Source organism: Aegilops tauschii, chromosome 6 (assembly GCF_002575655.3).
Source record: "Aegilops tauschii subsp. strangulata cultivar AL8/78 chromosome 6, Aet v6.0, whole genome shotgun sequence".
NCBI classification, from domain to species: domain Eukaryota; kingdom Viridiplantae; phylum Streptophyta; class Magnoliopsida; order Poales; family Poaceae; genus Aegilops; species Aegilops tauschii.
The window spans coordinates 495,859,635-495,864,915 of NC_053040.3; positions in this window are offsets into that span (position 1 = coordinate 495,859,635).

Consider the following 5,281-nt stretch of genomic DNA (forward strand, 5'->3'; position numbering starts at 1 on the left):
CATTGGTCCCGGTTCGTGGCACCAACCGGGACCAAAGGCCTTTAGTCCCGGTTGGTGCCACGAACCGGGACCAATGAGTTGCCTATATATACCCCATCGCCACAGCAGAGCACTCCACAGTGCTATGTTTTTTCTGGCCGGCGAGGGGAGGGCATTTGGGTGCTCTAGCTCACCTTCTATGCACATGAGGTGTTCAATGAAATGTCTGAGCCACACTAGTTAATCTTTCTCCTCTCGAAACTCGACCTCCGAGCTCCATTTTCCCCGAGATTTGTCTAGGTTTAGCGGTCTGTCACGTCCCGTCCCCGTCTTCACCGCCGTCGATCGCCCGCGCCGATCTCGTCGCCAGCACCACCGTGGTGAGCCTCTTGTTCTTATCTTCTTTCTGAAAGAAAAAAAATCTTACTTTAGATAGATACTTGTCTAATTTTGTTACTTTTATTATTCCTTCTTATTACATAGTGCGATGGTTTTGGTATCCGCCCCCGTCGGCCCTAGTCCTGTCTATGATTCGGATGTGGTATATATTGTCTTTTTATAACTATTTGGTTCATTTATTGTTTATGACAAATATGCCGACCAACGTGACATAGATTTTATTTATCTAGGAGGTGGTTGAACCGAAAATTCTAACCGACCCTATTGTCGAGAGGTTAAATTTAGTTGAAGAAGAAAACAATTACTTGAAGGAAAAAATAAAAAAAATTGAGGAGGAGAAGATGATATTGGAGTTGCATGTTGCGGATGTCGTCGATGATCACAAGATCAAGATGGATGCAATGCGCTTGAAGATTAGAAAGATTAGAAAATATGCCATTCATACCGAGGCTTGGTATCATTATGCCGTTGGATCAATTGTTACCTTGGTTGCGATTATGATCGCATTTGTTTTCGCATTGAAATGTTTTACATAGTTTCAATGTATGGTTTAATTAAGTAGATGCTCTGGAGAGCTATATATATGTTGTTAGATGAGAACTATGTATGTACTTTGGTTTTAATGTGATGATGAACTTCTATTAATTTGGTCACTTAATTATCTATTCATGATGTTCTGTAATGGTTTTTGACACACTTAATTATATATAATGCACGCAGATGAACCGGCAATGGATGTACGGTGACAGACACACCTCCGAGTACATTAAGGGCGTGCATGATTTTCTCGAAGTGGCTGAGGCAAACAAGCAGAATGGTTTTATGTGTTGTCCATGCCCTATATGTGGGAATACGAAGTCTTACTCTGACCGGAAAATCCTTCACACCCACCTGCTTTACAAGGGTTTCATGCCACACTATAATGTTTGGACGAGGCACGGAGAAATAGGGGTTATGATGGAAGACGGCGAAGAAAAAGAGGACGATGACAACTATGTGCCCCTGAATACGGTGATGTTGTACCGGGGGAAGCTGCTGAAGATCAAGAGGAACCAGACGATGTGCCCAATGATGCTGCAAGGGGGGAAGCTGCTGAAGATCAAGAGGAACCAGTGCCCGATGATGATGATCTCCGTCGGGTCATGGTCGATGCAAGGACGCAATGCAAAAGTCAAAAGGAGAAGCTGAAGTTCGATCGCATGTTAGAGGATCACAAAAAAGGGTTGTACCCCAATTGCGAAGATGGCAACACAAAGCTCGGTACCGTACTAGAATTGCTGCAGTGGAAGGCAGAGAATGCTGTGCCTGACAAAGGATTTGAGAAGCTATTGAAAATATTGAAGAAGAAGCTTCCAAAGGATAACGAATTGCCCGACAGTACATACGCGGCAAAGAAGGTCGTATGCCCTCTAGGATTGGAGGTGCAGAAGATACATGCATGCCCTAATGACTGCATCCTCTACCGCGGTGCGTACAAGGATCTGAACGCATGCCCGGTATGCGGTGCATTGCGGTATAAGATCAGATGAGATGACCCTGGTGATGTTGACGGCGAGCCCCCCAGGAAGAGGGTTCCTGCGAAGGTGATGTGGTATGCTCCTATAATACCACGGTTGAAACGTCTGTTCAGAAACGAAGAGCATGCCAAGTTGATGCGATGGCACAGTGAGGACCGTAAGAAAGACGGGAAGTTGAGAGCACCCGCTGACGGGTCGCAGTGGAGAAAAATCGAGATAAAGTACTGGGCTGAGTTTGCAGCTGACCCAAGGAACGTATGGTTTGGTTTAAGCGCGGATGGCATTAATCCTTTCGGGGAGCAGAGCAGCAATCACAGCACCTGGCCCGTGACTCTATGTATGTATAACCTTCCTCCTTGGATGTGCATGAAGCGGAAGTTCATTATGATGCCAGTTCTCATCCAAGGCCCTAAGCAACCCGGCAACGACATTGATGTGTACCTAAGGCCATTAGTTGAAGAACTTTTACAGCTGTGGAATGGAAACGGTGTACGTACGTGGGATGAGCACAAACAGGAGGAATTTAACCTGCACGCGTTGTTGTTTGTAACCATCAACGATTGGCCCGCTCTCAGTAACCTTTCAGGATAGACAAACAAGGGATACCACGCATGCACGCACTGTTTAGATGACACTGAAAGTATATACCTGGACAAATGCAGGAAGAATGTGTACCTGGGCCATCGTCGATTTCTTCTGACCAACCATCAATGTCGAAAGAAAGGCAAGCATTTCAAAGGCGAGGCAGATCACCGGAAGAAGCCCGCCATGCGTACCGGTGATCACGTACTTGCTATGGTCAATGATTTACACGTAATCTTTGGAAAGGGTCCCAGCGGACTAGCTGTTCCGAATGACGCTGAGGGACACGCACCCATGTGGAAGAAGAAATCTATATTTTGGGACCTACCCTACTGGAAAGAGCTAGAGGTCCGCTCTTCAATCGACGTGATGCACGTGACGAAGAACCTTTGCGTGAACCTGCTAGGCTTCTTGGGCGTGTATGGGAAGACAAAAGATACACCTGAGGCACGGGAGGACCTGCAACGTTTGCACGAAAAAGACGGCATGCCTCCGAAGCAGTATGAAGGTCATGCCAGCTACGCTCTTACGAAAGAAGAGAAAGAAATCTTCTTTGAATGCCTGCTCAGTATGAAGGTCCCGACTGGCTTCTCGTCGAATATAAAGGGAATAATAAATATGCCATACAAAAAGTTCCAGAACCTAAAGTCTCATGACTGCCACGTGATTATGACGCAACTGCTTCCGGTTGCATTGAGGGGGCTTCTACCGGAAAACATCCGATTAGCCATTGTGAAGCTATGTGCATTCCTCAATGCAATCTCTCAGAAGGTGATCGATCCAGAAATCATACCAAGGCTAAGGAGTGATGTGGCGCAATGTCTTGTCAGTTTCGAGCTGGTGTTCCCATCATCCTTCTTCAATATCATGACGCACGTCCTAGTTCATCTAGTCGACGAGATTGTCATTCTGGGGCCCGTATTTCTACACAATATGTTCCCCTTTGAGAGGTTCATGGGAGTCCTAAAGAAATATGTCCGTAACCGCGCTAGGCCAGAAGGAAGCATCTCCATGGGCCATCAAACAGAGGATGTCATTGGGTTTTGTGTTGACTTCATTCCTGGCCTTAAGAAGATAGGTCTCCCTAAATCGCGGTATGAGGGAAGACTGACTGGAAAAGGCACGCTTGGAGGGGACTCAATAATATGCAGGGACGGATATTCTTGGTCTCAAGCACACTACACAGTTCTACATAACTCTACCTTGGTGACCCCGTATGTCGATGAACACAAGAACAGTCTGCGCTCCAAACACCCGGAGCAGTGTGACGACTGGATTACATGTGAACACATCAGGACTTTCAGCAGTTGGTTGGAAACACGTCTCAGAGGTATCACCACTGTTTGTGATGAGTTGTACTCGTTATCCAGGGGACCATCTTCGACTGTATTGACTTACAAAGGATACGAGATAAATGGGAATACATTTTACACGATTGCCCAAGATCAAAAGAGCACCAACCAAAACAGTGGTGTCCGCTTTCATGCAGCAACCGAGAGGGGAAAGGACACATATTATGGTTACATAATGGACATATGGGAACTTGACTACGGACATGATTTTAAGGTCCCTTTGTTTAAGTGCAAATGGGTCAATCTGTTAGGAGGCGGGGTACAGGTAGACCCACAGTACGGAATGACAACAGTGGATTTGAACAATCTTGGGTACACTGACGAACCGTTCGTCCTAGCCAATGATGTGGCACAGGTTATCTATGTGAAGGACATGTCTACCAGACCGAGAAAAAGAAAAGATAAGGAAGCGAATACATCATACGATGAGCCAAAGCGCCACATAGTTCTTTCAGGAAAAAGGGACATTGTGGGAGTGGAGGGCAAGACAGACATGTCTGAAGATTATGAAAAGTTTCATGAAATTCCTCCCTTCAAAGTCAAGGCTGACCCAAGCATCCTGATAAACGATGAAGATTATCCATGGTGACGGCGCAATAAGCAAATGACACAAGCGAAGAAAAAGTGAAGACTTTCTCCCGCAACTATTATGATGATACCATGCCAACTTTGTAACACACGAGTATGATACTATTGTCCGTTTTGCACACGAAGTGCATCTAGTTTTTGCCGTAACCCTCTCAAATTTCTTGCACATGCTATGTGGATGAAATGATGATACCATGCCAACTTTCAACCTTTTCAGAGTTGATTTGAAATGCTTTTCAATTTTAGGGTCTTATAGCTCAAAATAATTAGTAAATGCATGAAAAATAACAAATGAAGTCAGAAATGGTTGAAAATTGATGAGATGTGGCTTTGAATGGTGCATTTTGAACACACAAAAAGTCAGGAGTTCAAATAAGTTTTAAAAAATGAAATTCCTTTGTAACAGACGAGTTTCCGTATGAAATCATGATACTTCGAAAGAGATTGTTCGTTTTGTACATGAAGTGCATCCAGTTTTTGCCGTAACCCTCTCAACTTTCTTGCACATGCTATGTGGATGAAATGATGATACCATGCCAACTTTCAACCTTTTCAGAGTTCATTTGAAATGTTTTTCAATTTTAGGGTCTTATAGCTCAAAATAATCAGTAAATGCATGAAAAATGGTGCATGAAAATTAAAAAATAAAATAAATAAGTAATTAGAAACAAAATAATATAAAATTTAATAAAATATATAAGTAGAAACAAAATAAAATAAACTTTAATAACATAAATAAAATTTATGAAACTAAAACTATCAAAGTATTTTCTGTTCAAAACATTATAAGCAACCTCTAGTATTATTGAAACTAAAATTATATAAAATTGATGCAACTAAAATTATCGAAGTATTTTCTGTTCA